The 21,613-nt window shown below is 32.0% G+C and overlaps 1 pseudogene; it reads left to right on the top strand.

The window, feature by feature from the left end:
* Positions 1-742: 742 nt before the first annotated feature.
* On the top strand, positions 743-3,495 carry LOC121238393 (annotated as a pseudogene).
* Positions 3,496-21,613: the final 18,118 nt, after the last annotated feature.

Here is a 21,613-nt window from a genome sequence, read left to right as displayed (position 1 = left end):
ACAAGCATGGTGCCTTCATGCATCGTCACCAATTTTGAAATCTATCAGAGTTAGTCTAAACTGTAATCTGTTATTTTTTACATCTATCTTATTACTTATTTTTATTTTTATTATTTAATTAAAAAAAAAATTTATCTTTTAAACGTTTATCAGTAAAAATTGAATCTTCTTTTTCCTACGAAGGACGAGATGTAATTAATTCCAGCCCATGCAATGGCTTGATATATAATTAATCCATTTTATTATCCTAGCTAGCTAGCCTCCATGCATCCCCGGCAGCCCACCGAAAAGAAAAAGAAAAGCTTTGGGCACAGGCCCCAGCTAGCTAGCTAGCTAGCTTGGCATAGATATTATAAAAGATCGAATTACTAAATTTAGTATACCATTTCTATCTCATATGTATGTGACCCTATAATCAAGCAAAGACAAAAAGTTATTAGAGAATCTAGCTTTAACCATCAACGTAAAAGAAAAAAGGGATTAGCTAGGTTTAACAAAAAGATACTTTGCCCAAATCAAGAGAAAATCAGGTAACCCTAATAAACCATGCATATATACATACGAGGATCATAAGTAGTACGTAAATGTTAAGGAACCTCTTACAATATTATATATACAAATTAGGGTCTAGCATTTATAAAGCTTAATTAAGATCATTACGTACTTTTTGTGAGCATCAAGGAAAGAATGAACTAGACATGTTTCTTAAATATTTCGAAATTACTATATATATATATATGCAGGTAGGTAGGTACTGGCCGGGGTCATATGTACGTGTTTGGGCCACTTATAACGAGAACGCGCGACGAAGATGAAGAATTGCAGGGGATCGTTCTTCTCATACTGCTGCGTGTTATTATTGCTTTCTTTACTTGCCGGAGGTCAAAGTCTGCCACCGGAAACCAAGGTATTTACATTAATTCAACTATATATATATATATATACACATATATACATACACATATATACATACATGCATATGTGTCATGAGCTAGAGACGTTGTGCATGTTAACAAGATCAACAACTTACAAATTCATGGCCGTTAATTGGGATTCAGGGCCGGCCATGTGTTGACAGGCCGCCAGCTGTCCCGCGCGCCGTTCTCCAATATATATTACATGCTATTTGTATCTTCTTTTTTTTTTTTTTTTAAATAAATATATAAGATATTCATAATCATTTTAAGCATTATTTTTGGGTTTCAGATGATCGACCAAATTTCTTTATCATTTTCGTTTTTCTACTAGTAATCATATATTTGATATCATATGGATAGATGATGAAAAGATAATTGTTAAAAGAGTGATGAATTGTGTTTTTCAGATTTAGATTCCTTAGATTTATTATCCGAATTTTAGGTCCTAAAGTGAGAGAGAAATAGATAAATTATAAATTGGGTCTCACAAATTTTTTTGGTAGCATTAGATGCATGATAAATGTTGTAGAACCCACTTGCATGTGTTTTTATCTTTCTCATACTCTAAGACTAAGTTCAGACATTAATTTCAGAAGATCAAATCTGCATTTATACGTGTATGTATATATACACATACCTTAACTAAAAAGTTAAGGCTTTAAATTTCAGTTGATTAAATCAATCACGCACTCACTTTCAAAAAACTCGAAAACTAAAATATTCCACAATATATATATATATATATATAAAAGACTTGACCACGTAACTAATCTTTTATGGATAAAGTAATATTATATACAGTCGTGAAATGTATAAGTATTATATAATTTTTTTTTTAAATAATATAATCTATTATTAAAAAGTTAATTTTTTTTTATATAAATTTTATATTTATTCACTTTTCTTAAAATAATTATATAGTACTTATATATATACTTCACGACTACCATTTTCATTTCTCAACTGTCGATTCCTACCATATTTATTTTGTCCGTAATATTAAGATAGCCATAGCCCCCACCAAATTGATGACAAATACAAATGTGGATGGGGAGTAGGGAGACCCTATTTATTGCCTACCAATTATATTCAATCAGCTTAGAGCATTCATGGTTCCGTACTGTCTCTTCAAGATTATATGAAATTAATAACAGTCGCAGTCGTGTATCGGTCATGTATGGCTTTCGAGCTAGGGTTCTTTCAAAGATTCAGACATGCACGTGGCCGGGCGCGTGTGGCTCTACGCACCCACCATGCATCCCACTGATTTAATTACATTAATTCCCTAAATCCCATGGCCGATTTGATCAAGGTCTTGTTGGAAATTAGTATGTTAAAGTAGTAATGTCAAAGCTGCCTTTTTAAAAGCCTAATTAAAGGTCATAATTTTTTGAAAAATACTCTAAATACAAAAGAACAATAATCTCATATAATTTGATGTAATTTGATGTAGTTCGTCAGATTATAAATTTATTTTATTATAAAATAAATTTAACGATTAAGATAAAATCACGTCAATTTATAAAATTATTACTAATTATATAATAGTAAGTAGTATACCTCCTAATGGAAAGATAATAATTTAGAAAATAGGAATATGATGATGCATGGGGATCGATAACATAATATATACATGATTATAAGATCGGACGATAATGCCTATTGATGTATGCAAACTTGAAACAAAAACATTTGAAAGCTGAAAAATAGAAAATTTCCCTTTCTATTATCAGTTACTTGATAAAAAAATAAAATCCAATTAACAGTGAGTGGTATTGACTCAAAGAATCGTATTTCTCTTACTTTTGTATGTCACTTTATGAGTAATGGGCAGCCGAGAAAAAGAAAAAGAAAAAGTTCCATTATTTTCACATAATGATCTCTCATTATTTCTTTCTAACTAGCTTTAAAAATTGCAGAACAACTGCACCTACGCAGTCACCATAGAGACAACTTGCACAAAGGGAGCCGAAACCTCAAACCATGTGAGCCTAAGATTTGGTGACACAAATTCAAATGACATACTGGTCCGGCACCTCAACTCCAAGCACGTAAGGAGGGTTGATCCATTGGAGCCTGATGTCCTCGACGACGTGCCCAGAAAGCCATTTCAAGCATGCGTGGTAGACGAATTTCAAGTTAAGGGTCAATGCGTAAAATCCCCATTTGCTACCTATACCTGAAACTCACTGGAGCCGATGATTGGCGACCGGGTTTTGCACAGGTTAGGGTGCTAGGGGGCTCTCATCTCAGCTCGGGTTATTTCTATTTTCGTTTATACTTGCCTAGGAATGCATGGCATGGTTTTGATGTATGCGATAAGGAGGTCACTCCTTTTGGGATCAAGCACAACAGGAAGGTCTTTGTTAAGAAGCCATATCAAGTTCCATATTAACGATTCAACCTAGAGCTATTGGCCGGGAACATCGATCGTTTCTAGCTAGATATATAATGCCTATAGGTTTGTATTTGATGTACGTCTTTGGTCTTCGATCTTTCTGTTTGGACCTTGATTATTAACAATATCTAATTTATATTTTGGTTACATGAACATTTGAATAAAGTTGAAAAAAAAAAATATTGTTTTATATATTCTGAAGATCTAGACAAAAGTCTTTTTATATCGAATGTCATTTAACATATACTACTCGATCTAGCTCACCCATAAACATCATGCACACCCTAGGCAATCACGGATTCAGAAATTATCTTGAATTATCTTTATATATATATATATATATATATATATGTTTCTTTTTATACAATTATTGTACATAAAAGTTATATAAATATATATATATTTTTTTATTATAATTTAAATTCGACCATATATACTGCATGATGCGTCTCATGATAGTAACAAATTACAATTATAAATCATGATTCTCACTCTCCTGCAACACAAATTAAATGTTTCTATTTCAAATTATGATTTTGAAAAAGAGAAATTAGAAAGGGTTGAATGACTAAGGTTGCATTTGAGTAGTGAGGTGATCTCAGATATTCTGTACTAAATGAAAAAGTAATAATAAAATATTGAATACTAGTGAATAGTAATGAAAAGTGGGTGAAAATAATAAAGTAGTTGAGTATTCTGATAATACTCTATTACCCAAACTAGCCCTAAGAGATAATAGATAAAAAAAAAAAAAAAAAAAAAAAAAAAAAAAAAAAAAAATCATATATATGTTGTTGGTAACATATACATCTTTTGGCCTTTAGAAACTTTTTGGGGTCAACGTTTAATTTGAGTTAAAAAAAAATATAAATTTTACTCAAAATCTGGACTAAATATTGAAAAAAATATTTTTTTATGCATATATTCAAAATTTCTTCCACTTTATTTTCCTCTGATCTACAGATCGAGGCACTCGATAATCTAGTATATTTCTTTTAAACTCATAAACAAAATTAATAAAACAGAAAGTAATTTTCCTGTTGAGCTGCATACAAAACACTCTCCCCCCGTACTCACGCGAATGCTAATCAGAAGAGCTAATTTATATGTACCATTAATATTACTATTTATGAATTATTACCAAAAAAAAAAAAAAAAAAAGGTTGGGAGAACTTGAAAGCTGGCTGTGGTCCAAACATATATTATCTGCATGCATGTAGCTTTAATTTATAAGAGAAAAGCCAGAGCATTCAATTCCATTTAATTACCATTACTTGGGGCTTTAGTTTTCCCAAGGGGTAAAAAATTAGAGCTGCATCGCATTAATACTATTCATCAAAAGTTTGGGACAATTTGAACTCTATCAATTTTATATAATATATTAAATGTAGCTTTATAAGACAAAAAGCCAAAACATTAAACAACATATATATATATATATATTATTGTACCATTAATATTAATTACTTAATTGGGGCTTTGTATTAATACTAAGAGATCATAAATTTAAAAGAAATGATATTTGCAGTCGTGAAGTGCTCAAGTGCCGTGCAATCCATTTGAAAAAAATGAATAAATATAAGATCCACATAGAAAAATTAATTTTTTAATAATGGACCCTACTCTTTTTCAAATTAAAGAACTCTGAACTCGCTCGCCACTTCTTTTCATGATCACATACAACACATGTACATATGGATTAATAGTTACAAACTTGCATGCAGGTTGTGTTCCATGCATGCCAGTTTTTAATGATATTCTTCGCTAACTTTTAGATTGGCCAGAGAGGACATCATAAGAGTTGAGAACGAATGTCGTTTGAAAACTAGTACTGATCACAATACATGATTTCTCTGTAAAACTCATGATAATGTAACTTGATAATTGATCATGTATAGAAGTCACGTGCTTTTCTCTAGTGACGTGGCTAGCAATTTTTCGTGCTAGGGTTTTACGTGCTTTTTGCATGGCAGCTGTGGGGGCCCTAACAGCCCCATGTCGGCGGCCAGACCATGTTCATTTGCATATCTCGCATATGTCGTCCCTTATCTGATTTCAGATGTTAAGATGTCTTTGAGGGCTCCAAAAGTTATGCATGGTGAAATGTATTTTCTCTTCTCTAAGGAGGAAATTCAGAAATCTGCAGAACCTTTTAGGGTTTCATTGTTGCTTAAGTTTTTGAGACAACGTCCTTCTCTGGATGCGATCCGTTTGTTTATCAAGAACAAATGGGGGTTGGCAGGTGTAGCGGTGGTTTCCTCCATGAGAAAGCAGCATAACGTTTTTGTTCGGCTGATGTAGGAGGAGGATTTCAACAAAACTTTTCTCTAGGGAACCTTGTGATATCGACGATGTGGCTTACAAACCGTTGTCTCCTGATTTTAACAAAGAGGAAAAGCCTTCGGTGGTTCCAGTTTGGATTTTTCTTCCTGGGTTGGTTCTGAATTTTTATCATTCCTCTATTCGTACGGCCCCGATTGACAGATTTATTAGAAGTGATAACTTTACAACATGCGCAACAAGAACAGATGGGGCAAGGGTTTGTTTGGAGTTGGATGATGTGAAGTCTCCTCTAATGTCTTTTTGGATTGGTGCTCCTTCATGCTGTTCAGGTTGTTTGTAGGAGGTGGTGTATGAAACCTTGCCAGCGTTTTGCATCCATTTTAAACAATAGGGCCATAATGTTAAGATGTGTAAGAAGGGGAGATTAAGAAAAGATAAGGAGAAACAGATTGTGAGACAAGAATATAGGGTGGTGCAGAAAGTCATGACTAAGTCGGATCCATCGGGCTCAAAAGCAGAGGATCTGGGTTTGGCGCATAAAGTTTCAGATTCAAAGGTTTTGGTTCGGGTTGAAGCGCATGTTGATGATCTGGTAGGGGAAGAGTTGGGTTTTGTTGAAAATCTTCAGGAGGATGAATTGCCTTGTACTGAAAATCATGAAAACGCTATGGAATTGAATACTCAGGTTGTGAATTTTGAGGAAGGACAATTTTTGCTCAACTCTATTAATGATGTTTTGGTACATGAAGGATTGGTTTGCATTGTGAAAGGTTATTCATATGAAATTTCAGGTGGGAGAAATGTGGTGGGGGAGATTGTGATTTTGGACCCTGGGGATTCTAGTGGAGACAAGATTGACTCTGGGTATAGACAAGTAGATGAAAATCTAGCTAGTTTGTCGGATAATGAAAAAGTGGTAGAAAATATGCATAGTGGCAAGGATGTATACTCTAATTCTGAAGTGCCGAAAAATGTGAAGAAAAAGGATGAGGATTCGGTTTTGAGGGTTCGTAGCAGCAAATGGGTAATTACCCGGTCCTCTAAACTAAATTTATGATTAGTCCAATATTTTATTAGAATGTCAGGAGGTGGAGTCGTCTAAAGGAAGGTTGGGAAAAATTGTAAGAAAGTATAAACCAAAAGTTTTTGTTATTGCTGAGCCATTTTTATGTGAAGATTCGATGGATGGAATAAAACGATCGCTTGGTTTTGATTATGGTATTTTGAATGAAGTCTCGAAAGGAAATTTGTGTCTTTTTTGGATGAACGAGGTCAATGTTAGTGTGAAAAGTTTGAGTTCTTAGCATATTATAGCTCTTATTTCTGATAGTTTGATAGAATGTAAGGCTTCTTTTGTATATGCTAAATGTTATTAGGAGCAGCGTCATGCCTTATGGTTAGAACTGGAAAGGGAGAGCAACTCTGGGGGTCCCTGGTTTATTACGGGTGATTTCAACATCATTTCTTATGATTTGGAAAGAAAATGAGGGAGGCCTCGTCCCTTGGTGGCTATGGAAGATTTCAATTCCTGGATTCATTCTTGCGGATTAATTGAGATGAAGTATTTGGGTAAGAGTTTTTCTTTGTTTAATGGTCATAGTGGTCTTTCTCGTAGTTAGGCACATTTAAATTGTACGTTAATGGATCAAAATTGTTCGGACGTTTTGCCAGACTTTGCTATGCACTATTTACCACGTACCACTTCTAATCATGCGCCTCTGGTTATTTCTCTTTCGAATAATGTGACATCATATGGTCCTTCGCCATTCCATTTCTAACAAATGTGGGTGGATCATCTGGATTTTTATAGATGTGTGAGTGATTCTTTGGTGGAAGAAGATTTTAGAAATTGCCTCATGAAGTTAGCAAAATTGACAAGGCTTAAGTAGGTGTTGAAATCTTGGAATAAGTTGGTTTTTGGATGGATGGGTCAACATATTCTAGAACTGGAAAGTCGAATTGAAGAGTTGGAAGCTCGCCTGCAAGAACAATATATCGGAGATGTGGAGCAGGATCTTATTGTCTCAAAATTGAACTTAATACTTGGCTACAAAGAGAGGAGGCTCGGTTGGCTCAGTTTGCTAAGGTACACTAGTGGAATCATGGAGACTAGAATTCTCGGTATTTTCATGCTTTACTAAATAAAAGGAAACAGTCCCAGATTATGGAGATGAAGCTACCGAATGAATTGGTCTTAAAATCTCTTCAGGAGGTTCATGATGGTGTCGTGCAGTATTTTACAGATTTCTTGGGGCAATCTAGTCAGGTGGTGCTTCCAAACTTAGGGGACATGGTTAACGATGTTATTTCGGATCAGGATAACTTGAGGCTTTGTTCTTTGGCATTGGAAGAAAAGGTGAAACAAGCAGTTTTTAGCATACCTATTGAGAGTAGTCCAGGTCCAGATGGGTTTGGACGGGCTTTTATTGTATTGCTTGTTGGGATATTGTTCATACGAAGGTTGTGGAAGTAGTAAGGGATTTTTTTTCGAGGGGTTTCTCTTTCTAGATTTTACATTGCTTCTTTTGTGGTTCTTATTCCTAAAATGCTTCAACGGACTGGATTTCACAAGTTTAGGCCTATTAATTTATGCTCAGTGTTCTATAAAATTTGTACCAAGATCTTAGTGAATTGGCTTGCTCCTTTTCTCTCTTCCTTGATTTCCTCAGAGCAATATGCTTTTATTCTAAGAATAAGTATTTTGATAATATCAGTCTAGCGCAAGAAATGATTCTCTTGCTTAATAAGAAGGCTATGGGTGGTAGTATTATCTTCAAACTTAATATGGCTAAGGCCTTTGATCGAGTAGAATGTGACTTTTTTTTGCATGTTTTGGAAGCTTTTGGATTTTCCATGTTTGTTTGTGGATTGATCAGGAATTGTATCTCTTTTGCTTGGTACTCTATCTGATGAATGAGACTTCAAGGGTTTTTTCCAGGGAGGTAAAGGGTTGCGGCAGGGGGACCCCCTTTCGCCTTACCTTTTTATTATTATGGAAGAAGTTCTCTCTCGTTTATTAAATAAGAGTTTCTTGTGTGGAAAAATTAAAAACTTTTCCGAACCAAGAGGTACACCACTTGTTTGTCATCTTCTTTATGCTGATGATGTAGTCATTTGCTAATGGTGGAAAGAATTCTATTAAGGAATTGATGAAGGTTCTTGACACTTATGAGGCATGGTCTGGTCAAAGGGTAAGTAAGGAGAAAACTGTTGTTTATTTTGCTAAGCAATTTTCTCCGGGGAGGAAGAGAGATCTACTTCATCTCATTGGCTTTGTTGAAGGTGGTTTCCCGTTCACTTATTTAGGGGCTCCTATTGTTATTGGCAAGCTCACCAATTGTCATTTGGATCCTTTTATTAATCAGGTGAGGGATAAAATAGGGGTAAAAATTAAAATGTCTCTCTTTTGGTGGTGAGCTGGTTTTATTGAAACGTGTTTTGGCAAGCATGCTCATTCATCTTTTGTCTATCCCTCAGCTGCCACAATTGGTGTTGAAAAGTATTAATCGGCTGCTAAGTACTTTTTCTGGGGTGCTAAAGGATGGAAAATAAAAAAAAGAAATTGATTGCTTGGAAGAATATGTGCAAACTGATTGAAGAGGGTGGAGTTGGTCTTCGGGACTTTGTTTATGTTCAATCTTCTCTTCATATGAAATTTGCTTGGAAGGTTATGATTGGTGATGATCTCTGGACTCGGTTTTTCCGTGTGAAATACAATGGAGATAAGCATGTCTCCTTGCCTGACGCTAAGAAGGGATCTTGGTTTTGGAGGATGGTGGTGAAGTGCATTTCGGCTGTTTTGGAAAATTCAAAATGGAGAGTAAGGGATGGGAACATTTCATTCTGTTTGGATAACTGGGTGGAGGGGGGTCCCCTTACTGATTCTCTTCATATAGTTGATGAGCCGAATTTGAAGTTGGGTGAATTAAAGGTCTCGACTGTGTGGGACATTGTTTTGTTGGATAGGCTGGTTGGCCTTGAGAAGGCAGATGAAATCTACCAGTTCTTGGGTGCACATAAATTAGGTCAAGACATCTTAGTTTGGCTCCAAATGAAGGATGGCAATTTATTTACGAAGAGTGCGTTTGAGTGCATGCTCTGATTGTGAACTGGTCTTCTTGGGTGTGGCATGAATCTTTGTTGAAAAAGATTTCAATTCTCATGTGGAAAGCTTTTCATAATTGTTTAAGTGTTGATGATAGATTGAGAAGAGTTGGGATTACTATAACTTCTAAATGTGACTATTGTGAGGGAGGAAGTTATGAGGATTTAAATCATGTTCTTGCTGCAGGTGATATTGCATCGACGGTATGGAAATGTTTTCTGCAATCATGGGAGTCCCGTATGATCCAAATAGAAGATTGATGCCTTGCATAATTTCGTACATATTATCACTTCTTAACTTTAAATTTTAGTTCAATTTTATTTATTTTTATTAATTTTAGGCTTCATTATCGTCATTTAAATTTTATTTCAGATTTGAAGAAAATGAAGACTCAAATTTTAGCAGCCTATCTTCTAAGGACTCTCTCAGATTTAAATGAAGATTGTTTCTAATATAAGAGTTGGTCATCAGAGCTGTTTTAGGGATAAAGATCAAGTTAATTTTGTAGAGCAGAAGAAATTAGAACCAGTCAAATGGCATATTTTTGAATTGGATAATTATACAATTTTGAATATGAGAGATAGCATATTTTCGGGGGAAGCAGATGAAGACTAAATAGAAGAAGAATATCAAGAGGGAAGCAGATGAAGACTAAATAAAAGAAGAATATCAAGAGACGGAAATTAAAAGAGGCAAAAAGGAACAAAAGACGGAACAACGAGAAGTTGAAAAAGAAAGAAGGAAAGCAAATGACGAAAAGAACGGACAAAAAGTGAATGTTGAAATTCAAAACAAGAAAAAAGGAAGAAAAAAAAAAGTTCAAATTTTGTCGAGACTTACCTACCAACCACAATTAATGAAGAGTGGCATCTACGAAACTTAAAAATGAAAAAAAAAAAGAGAGGCTTTTGAAGAATTGGAAGAAAAGGGCACGAAGAAGCTTCGACTGAGAGGCTGGGACGGCAAGAGTATTTTTCAGTGTTTATTTTCTTCTATTCCTTTCAGAAAAATTATGGTAAATTCGTTTATATTAAATTTAATTTTTAGTATGAACTAAATTTTCTTTATTATAGGAAAACGATGTAATTTAGTTTCAAACTATGCTTGTTTTTCTATGCTAATTTGAAATAATTCTCTTTTATGTTTTTCTTATTTATTTTGAGCTTATTGCTTCTAATTGACTGGCCATTAATTAGATGATTTTGATCTTGTGATTTGCTATTGAAAGAGGAAATTATATGATAGATCTTGGATATTTCGGCATAGGTAAATATAGAAATCGAAAGACTTGTATGAACTTATGTAGTATTAAAATCGTGGATTATAATGCTTTCTTACTTTATTAATTTGCATACTCTTGTGTAAAATAATGAACAAGAATATTTCCAATTACTATCGAAAGAAACTTTTGGATGAGTTTAGAGATTTGCTATCAAATAGAGAATTAAATTCAATTAGTTAGATGAGTAAAGCATAGTGAGAGATAAGGTGAAATCGATTTCCTAGAAGTTTTCTTTCTAATTAATTTGATCTTCAAACAACTTTATTTTCCTTTGAATATTTTCTTTGAATTGATTTTTTTTTAATTGCATTTACAAAAATCTTAGTTACTTCTCTAAATAAGGTCAAGATTAGTATAATTTTGACTTACTTACTTATTTGTAAGTCAAAAGTAAGATTGTTAATTTATTTATTTGTCAAAAATAAGTTACCAATCTCTGAGGACAATACTCTTCTCATCACTTTACTATAAAACTATGATACTGTGCACTTGCAGTTTTGTACTGATCAAAGATGGCACGAGATGGTTATGTTGTGGTTCAGACGTGCTTCACGTTCTTCCCAAGTTGGTAGTATACTGGGTATACTTCCTTGTATCATTACTTGGAAGTAAGGCATGATGTTTTCTGTTGAAGAGGTATGAAAATTGGTGCGGGTATGGCTCGGTAAGGTGAAACAAAGTTTACCTTAGTTTTCCAAGCTGTCGTTTGTTGATGACGATCGGTTGAAGGACTTGCCTATTCCCATTCTGCCGATTAAACCAAGGAAGGTTAACTTGGTGTCTTGGGTGAAACCGAAGCATGTGAGAGTTAAGTTGAACATTGATAGTTGCAGTTTTGGAAATCCTGGGAGGTTAGGGGCAGGTGGAATAATTCGGGATGTTCATAGGGATATGTTGCTTGCTTTCTCATGTTATCTTGGGGATGGGTCTAATAACCTTGCTAAGCTAAAGGACTTACTGATTGGGTTGCAATATTGCCGTGCGTTGGGGTTTTAGGAGGTGGAATTGGAATCAGATTTTAGTTTGTGTAAATTGGGTTCATCAATAGAGATGTGGTGTTTAATATCTTGAAGATTTTTGGATGAGTTTATGAGCTTACTTTACTAAGAGGTGGGAATGTTATCTTGTGGTTGATTGGTAATAATTTTTATTTTTCATAGTGATACCATGTAACTGCAGTATTCCTCTAACATAAGTAAGGGCTTGTCAATAAAGCTTGGAGGTTCCATCCTCTTTATAAATTAAAAAAAAAAAATCGATCATGCATGGGGATACACACTTCCAGATCATTCTGGCCTATGACTTTCTTGTTTCCAACTGTTTGGTTACAATGTAATCAGTAATTAATTGAATTAATTTCAATTACCTACTGGATTTATTGCTCGCCGTGTACCGCATGCATACATGCATGTGACTTGACACTATATATGTTTAATGATTAGGAATGTTTGACGATATAAAGTATCACGTAAATTTATGTCAGTTTATTTTTGTAAAATTTCTTTATGATTGTAGCACTTCTGATCATGCTCATGAATACATATTTAATTTGGATTGTCTTGTGATTTTGGGTTTAGTTTAATTGGTCGTATTTACAATAAGTCAGTAATTATGTGTAAATATATTTAATCACTTGTTGTGGAGTCCATTATAGTTTAAAAAAAAAAAAAAAGAGTTATTATATTCTCAAGTTGGTGTGTGGAGCAGTACACCATCCATATAATTTAAATTGTAAGATTTGATTTAGAAAATTCAAAATTTATCTTTCAAATCAAATTATGCCATGTAAGCATTTTACTAGGCGTATTCTACACATCGGCTTGAGAATAGAATACTCTTTTTTTAATAAAAATAGTTAAAATACAAATTTTTCTTATAGTACTAACCAATGTTGAAAGCTTCCATATATAAGTACTGGTTTATGTTTAGCAAATAAATTAACATGAGTAGAATGTATAACAGATTGATCATCATGTATTATAATCGGGATTTGCTAGGTACAAGTGGATCGGCGCACCAAACCGCGTACCGACACTCACACAACTTTTTTTATTGCAAAAAAAATAATAATAAAAGAAAAAATTTTTTGAGAGAAAAATAAAGTCCTCTGTTTCACGAAAATCATTTTCGTCTTCAATTCGTATTGTTTCATTAAACGAATGTCTTACGTTTAATATTAGTGCGCGGACTTGCAAGAAGACTTTTCCATTATAATCAAATTTCGTTAATTTGGAAGCGTGCATTAGAGATCAGGAAACCATTACATATAACTTTCTTCCTTTAATTTTATGAATGAGCTTAATTATAAATAGTATGAAAGAATCGATCGAGTATTTCTGTCACCCTCTTTCAACGAGGAAATCTAATTTCTGCTAATTTATAAAGATTTCTTCTTACAGCAAAGCTTTGAAACAACTATATAATATGGTCTTTGTATGAATGCAAGGAATCTTAGAATATTGAAAATAGACCAAAATTGAAACCCTGGAGATCAAAACTCTAAGAAATTACCATAGAACCTCCATCTTGACGGCCTATCATTAACTAGTGCAAGAGCGTAGTCAAAGCCAAATCTAGTTTGTCCTGCATCCATCAACGAGGACTCAAGATCTAGTTAATTTATATATATATATGGGTGTAATCAGTTCAGTTTGGTCTGATTTTAGACAAAACTTGAGACTAAACCAGTATGCACCAGTTTTGCATTTTCGAAAATCGATTACGTACAGGTTATGCTCCTAAACCGATACCTCTGGTTTTATCTGTTTCGGTCCGGTTTTCCATTTTAATAACATTAGTATATATATTAGTATCAGTTATAGTGATCAGAATAACTATATATTAATATTTGTTATAGTGATTTTTATTTATTATAATTATATCATTGATAGTGATAGTATTAGTACATATACTAATACTAATAATATTAATATTACTATATCATTATTTCATATATAATTATTTAGTATAGTGATTTATATAATAATTTATTTATAGACTTAAATATATTACTAATAGTAATATAGTATTAGACTATTAGTATTAGGCCATAAAATGTAAATTATAATTAATATACATTATATACTAATGTATATTAGTATTACTAATTTACTAATGTACTTATCAAAAAGAATATATTGAGAATTTATTAGGCCATAAAATGTTATTAATATATATATTTTATGTTTAAAGTATATGATCAAATAAATTTTCATGTTTAAGATTAAAATTTTATATTATAAACTATAATAGTATTATCTTTTATATAATTATAATTTATATAATTATATATATTATATATAAAAATTATATATAATATTAAAAATATTAATTTAAAATATATAATATAGCGAACTGGTCTGGTCTGATCCTAAAAAGCATAGAACCGAAACCGGCCGATTTTGAAACTAAGGGAACCGGTCCAAAATCAGACAAGTTCCATCGATTCAGGCCGGTCCGGTCCGGTCCGGTCCGGTTTTCTGGTTAATTTTTACACCCTTGTTAATAATATATGAGAGGTACTTCAGAGACCGAGAGGTCTACTGATAGAATCTATTGATTAGTACATTATGTTTTTCCTTAAATATTATATTTCTTAATATTTAAGTTAAGGAAAAAAAACCAATTCAGTTCCTTTCTTAATATTTAAGAAAACAAAAAAAAAAAAAAAAAGCATCCATCAATGGTCTATTTAGCATTTTCCTATATATATATATATATACATGCTCCATTTTCTTTTTCAGTTTTTGTAGTAATTTGCTAATTCATAAATACCTGACTTATTTTAAATAGGCAATCCATATTATTTGAATATTGAAAATCTAAACCTTTAGTATATGAAAAATGCTTCTTGCAACCGGCCTGTGCTACCGGTGGGGAATATCCACCTCATTAAATGAAATGTTGTGCTTTATTTTACATTGCAGTAGGCGGGAGAAAGAAAATAGGAGCAAGTCACAGTTTGGAAATGAATGAGAAAAAAAAAAGTCAACCATCTTCATCTCCAACTCTCTCCAGAAATATCCACAAGAGCAAAACTAAAGGAGACCGAATGAACTTTCATACGGTGAAACATGAGAAAAGTGGATTGCTTAAAACCGGATGAAACCGACGTCCTTTCCTTCGATATGAGTTTTGGTATGGCTTTAGCACCATCTTTAATGAATCCCAATGATTTGAGATTTATTTTTCTCAAATTTCTCTTTTTTCTTTTTTAATTGTTCTGATAGATGCTGACGTGGCAGTCAGTCGGTTACACGCACCGGTTGTACCGGTACGTAGCAGTTCTGTTAGTATACATAATCAAATCAGTATTTGATATTGTGTGCAAATGAGTGACGTACGAAGCAAATGACAAAATGCAATTAATGTCGATGGATCCGACACGAATGTATCCGACATCTTTGCTTTTCACAATTGAAAAAATGTCTGCAATTTTGAAGAATGAAAAAGAAAAGCTGGCTGATCCGACATGAAGTACTCGAGTGTGACAATCCCGAATGACTCAAATTCGACTGATATACAATAGCTATTGGGATTGAGTTAGGGTTAACTCAATAATATTGACAGAATGACCATTTTATCCAAATTCAAAACATTGCACGTTGCAGACTACATATAATAAAGGACTATTTTTTAATAAAGGCTAGTAAAGAACTAATTATTACTTTTTGTGCCATAATTAATTATATCAAACAAGTAAAGAGATTGAGCTTCTTGATTGACGATAGGCTTTAAATGTGATCAACTGGGACAACAAATTGCGTGACATGAATATGATGATCCATTACACTAATAATACAATATCATAAATATAAGAATATTTATATTTGTAAGTCGATATTGATAATATTGTATCTAGTAAAATTCTTATATGTTATAATTTAATTTAAAAATAAAGTTTAAATTTTATAAATAAAATATTATCATTTAAATAATGTGAATAATGTACTCGATGTACCAACTTAATAATAAAATAACTCTAATTAAGATATATATATATATGCCCAATTGTCAAGGTTGAAAACATGAGTACTATTCCTTTATCTTTGGATAGAATAATACAGATTCTGAGTATTTTCTTTCAAAATATGATTAGAAATGTTAAATTCACAAAAATTTGGGTCTTGAAAGTGTCTCGAAATTTTTTTATTTATTTAGTGATTAAGGAAGAAACACACCTCCAAGTCATTTCTTCGGTGGTGGCTGTAGAAGGACTCAAATATGATATAGTAAATGAAATCTATAAATTCTGAAGAGCTCGGCGTGTCTCGGACTACACGCCCGTCACTCTGAAATGGTCACTATAAGAAAAATAGATTTTTATGACTAGTTAATTCTAATAAAATGATTATTTTTAATTAAAATTAATTATAAATAACTTTTTAATTGTAATAAATTAATCACAAAAATTTATTTTTCTTATAATGGGTTCATGCATATATGGACCATTTTATCGCACCTTCCAGCTCTTGACTTGCCTTCTCAACATCTGAAAAGTGGGGTTTTGTATAGGCTTGGGTAGTAATTACATCGCTTATCTTTGAGAACGTCTCTCGGTAGCCGAACTAACTTCTTGTCTTGCTGGTCATGTGAAGACAACCCACTTTCCAGTACTGCTTATAATTTTTCTAATTGCGTTTAATATATAAACAATGATATAGGCACAATCTAATTTGTTACGATTATTTTAGAGGCCCCCCCGTATGATAATGAGATGGAAAAAAGATGGATTTAGATAAATAAATAAATAAATAAAATAAAATATTATTAGAATATTATTTTTAAATTATTATTATTTTTTTAAAATTTTAAAAAAATAAATTATTAATTATTATATTTTGTATAAAAATTTAGAAAAATTGTATGATTAAATGAGATTAGATGAGATGAAATTATTTCTGTATCCAAATGTGAAGATAATCAAGTTTTAAAATAAAGATATTTACATAAAATATTTTTATAAATTATAAAAATATTCTTTATTTAAAAAATAATTATGTGCCTTTCATTTTTTTTTTAAAAAATATTCTAGTCACAAAGTGATTATATAAAAGTAATCTCATAAACTGATATGATTTGATGTCGTCCATCAAATTGTAAAATTATATTTATAGTGAAATAAATTTAATAAATCAAAAAAAACACATAAATTTATATAATTACTTTTAGAAAAATGATAAGATTACTACTTTTCTACTATCTATTTACTCTTATTTTTATATTTATTTTTTTTAATTTTTTATTTTATTTAATAATTAAGAAAGTGATTATTAATAAAATTATATACTTTTTTAATTTTTTTTAATATTAAGAATGTTAAAAAAATATTTTAAAAAATGATAAAAAAAATTTTAAATATAATGTATAAATAGTAAATGAGTAGTCGGTTGCAAGGTTATCATTACCCTTACTTTTATATAATTAAGCACTCTTCTAATTAATGAAACTAATGTGAAGTTAATGCTAAGAAGTACAAGTACTAGTGTGAGATGACCTAATACTGCTGCACAAAAGTACACAAGGATCAGTCAAATCAGCTCCCTTCACCCCCTGGTTCGTATGAGCATGCAAGACAGAGAGATTTTAGATCAGCATGCAGCAGCATCAGTTTTGAGTTGACAATCTAATCGTCCTTTATGTCTGGCGATGGAAATTATCTCTTTTATTTGGGTTTGGGTACATGAATGTGACTACACAAAATAGGTTAGCTGCACCCTAATTATGGAATCATCTTTGGCACATATTGGTCATCTCTTTTGCCGTGTGTAAACCTTTCACTCCTGGTGCTTGTGTTCCCCTCAACCTTAATTCCTATATCTATAATTTTTCCTCTATTTCTATCCTTCACAGTAGTTGAAATTCTTTTACTGTGTTTTTGCCATGAAAATTAAGAAGGAATTTTTATAAGATATTTTACAAAAATACTTCTTATTTAAAATATAATTGTATAAAGTATTATAAGAAATATTATATGTAAATCATTTTCCTTTTTAGAATATAGATGATTTAATGGGAGTAACGTGTACTTGAATTTTCAGATTACTGAATAATTTCTCCAGCTTCAAAGTGGATCAGATGATTCCAATGAAGGCAATTTCATAAATGTGGGTCGACGTTGCCAATTCATATACAAAAATGCTGCTAGTTCCCTACATGATGGACCAATGACCATTAATGTTTACTGATAAAAATTAAATTATAGTTATTAAAATACGGCCTTGAGACTTTTTTTTTCATTTCAAAAATTATTTTAAGACGAAAATTCAATCTATTTGAATTTTATTTGTTGTAGCGTATTTTTTTTTTTTTTTTTTTGGCATAACTGTGCTTTATGTTAGATATTGAATATCATCACATCCATCAAAATAAATTCAGGTCATTATGATTCATCAAAATCTTTCAACGTAATTTCAGATTGATACTAGACTAATTGCAAAACATTGCTTAAAGTCAGACGTTTAAGGTTGCGTTTGGATATTGAAGTGAGTTGAATTGAGAAGATAAAATATTGTTAAAATATTATTTTTTAATATTATTATTATTTTAAGATTTGAAAAAGTTAAATTATTTATTATATTTTGTATTAGAATTTGAAAAAGTTGTAATGATGAGTTGAGATAAGTTGAGAGGAGTTAAGAATCCAAACGAAGCCTTCTTTCGTAAAATTGATAAATAAGATTTTAAAAATTTGCAATTAGATTGGCATACGATATTAGTAGGCCAGTGTCAGTCTTTGATTGGTTGACATGGATATTGATGATATGAAAGATCAATCTCCGTTTACCGACCCTGCCCAAAATTTTTGATTAGTTCCAACCCCTATTAACTGAACCGAACTTAGAGCACTCTCATTGGATTAGTTAAAAGTTAAATCTAATGAGTATTTAGCTGTTAGAGAATAAAATATGCTCACATTAGATTAGCCAAATTCCAAATATTTAGAATTTAGTTACAGTGACTTTCAAAAGTTTTTCAAATTTGAAGGTTACTGTACATACATCAAATACATATTTTATTAATTATTTCTCTCTCTATTTCTTTCTATCACATATTTTATCACAATTGATATATTAATTTGAGTTAGTGATATATTGATTTAATAAGAATATGACTATTAATTAATATATAATAGGTAGAATAGTAAAATATGATAAAATAAAATAAATTAATAATTAAAAAATTAAATATTTTTAAAATTATTAGTTATTCATTATTATATAATGACTAAATGTATAATCTAATGTGGAGATTTGATGTGAATAACTAAAACTAAATTTATCTTATATTATTTTATTATTATATAATGAAAAAATAGCTATTCCAATGTGGAGATTTGTGTGAATGGAATAGCTAAAATTTAAATTTCTCTTCCATTCATAAAAATATCATTTAATTTTAACTAATCCAATGAGAGTGCTCTAAATGATTAGACTTCGGAAGTACTCATATGTGTTCCGAAAAATCTCGATTTGAGTATCGGGTAATAGCCGAGTTAGGTGCTTTTCCGAATTAATTGAAAATTAATTGGTAAATGGCCTCGTTTGTGCCGCTCGATAATACTTGCTCTCACTTATTTACACAAATTATGAAACCTTTTGAGTTTCTCCGGGGCGCTCTCTGTCTATTGCTTGCAGTCAGACCCTAGGTGTCGAATCAGATGCTCTTTTTCTCTCTATCCCTCTCTCTATTTTATATATTATATATTGCAGTGCTTTGCTTTGTGTTGCCCAAAGCTTTTAACGGTGAATTTCATCAAAATGTACAGAATATATTGAGTTGTTTCTAATGTGAGCCACAAGGCATTTCATCAAGACGTACAAAATATTGGAATTATAAGATTATGGCTGCTGATAGTCTTTTAGATAATGCAGTCCATCGGACGAATCCTACATAGGGAGCTTGATTAGTTTGACATCCAAGAGTGAGATCGATGTGAGGGAGTACTCTACAACGTTAACACTTAAGAGTCCACTATTGGAATTGATATGATACTCTTTTTCTTGCTAATTTTTTTGCTTCCTTAATTCTTGTAGTTTTCTAACCTCAGTACCCAAGGGCCAAGAGTCTTTTCTTGGAGGAGGACGGCATGAGTTTTGTTATTTTGAAGTTGTGTGGTTATTTTGTACGAAACCCTCATTTCTGCTTCTACAATCTACTTCTCCATCATTTTGCTTTCCAAGTTTTTCCATTTTCTTGGGTAGAAATTGAAAGGAAAAGGAGAGAACCCATTTTCGGGTTGGATTCGGTTTGAAAACTTTCTTCAGAATATTTCGAGCCAGAAGTTCTGAACAAATATTTATTCAGGTTCGAAACTCATCTCGAACAGTTGAAAATTGGGTAGGGTCGAAATTGAATGTTCCGACCCATTCAGGTAGGTGAACAACACTATTGATGACTAACACATGGTGCATGTGGCAATCCTTTGTTATCGTAACCTCCAACATTTATTGAGTATATAATGTTGTTCAGATAAATTAAATCGAACAGTCATAAATACTGTGATATTTATTTTATGTGTCTTTCTCTTTCCTACTCTAGACCTTAAAATTTGGACAAAAACTTTAAGGGATCTAAATCTTTTTTTGTTTTTTTTAATTAAAGGAGAACCTGCATTTTCTATTAAGGGATCTAAATCTAAAAGAACATGTACATGTGAGTTTCATTATCTAATACGTTATACTATTTTATAAGTTAGTGTATAATTACATTATTTATTGTAGAACTTATCACAATTATACAAAAATTAAAACATAAATATTGTTTTATGCTAACTCATGCACGTGAGGAGCTTTCATATATCTATAATGTCTTTAATATTTTAATCATGACCGGACTTGAGAATTAATCTTTTCTTACCCTAAAATATATCTATATGTATACACACACAGATAGAGCTAGAGATAGAGAACTTTCTATTGATTGTCTACTTCCGTTGTCCTTCTAGTTCTGGCAAATCAAAGCCATGCATTATAGAAAAAGGAATCTTTAAAGCTTGTGTTTGGATGTTGAGCTGTGTTGAGTTGAGTTGAGTTCTTTATTAATAATAATCAGTTGAGATGGTGGAGTGAGTTTTGTGGGATCCACCTAAGATGAGTTTAAATATATTTGAATGTTAAGATGAGTTTAAATGTATTTATGAGTTGAAAAATGTTGTGGGTCCCATCATTAAAAACATCATTCACCTGACATTCTCTTGTCACTGCGAGCCAAACCTGTAAAGAAAAAAAGCCATTGTACAAGCTACACTTGCAACTATGAAAAAATGTACAACACGTGGTTGCACTTCTAGCCATCATTTTCGACCCAAATAGCGAGTTACATGTTGTGGGGTCTAGCCGATGAAAAAGAAAAGAAAAAGTAAGATGTGTGTTGTTTGTCAGTTGTGGGGTTCAGATAAATTATAAATTGAATTGCACTCAGTTGTGGGTAAAATTGTGTTTGGATGTTTAAGATAGCTTAAAAATAAGTTGAGTTGAGCTACTCCCTGCATCCAAACAAGGTTGATTCTTCAGGAGGAAAATATACAGTAATTGATAGTTTTGGACGTGATAAAATATCTACATAATATATATGTAGGGAATGTTGACATAACATGCAGAGTCACAAAAGGCAGGCATCGACCGGAT

The sequence above is a fragment of the Juglans microcarpa x Juglans regia genome, chromosome 7D, assembly GCF_004785595.1.
Source record: "Juglans microcarpa x Juglans regia isolate MS1-56 chromosome 7D, Jm3101_v1.0, whole genome shotgun sequence".
Lineage (NCBI taxonomy): Eukaryota > Viridiplantae > Streptophyta > Magnoliopsida > Fagales > Juglandaceae > Juglans > Juglans microcarpa x Juglans regia.
The sequence above is the reverse complement of the archived record's forward strand: the minus strand, read 5'-3'. Positions and strand labels throughout refer to the sequence as shown.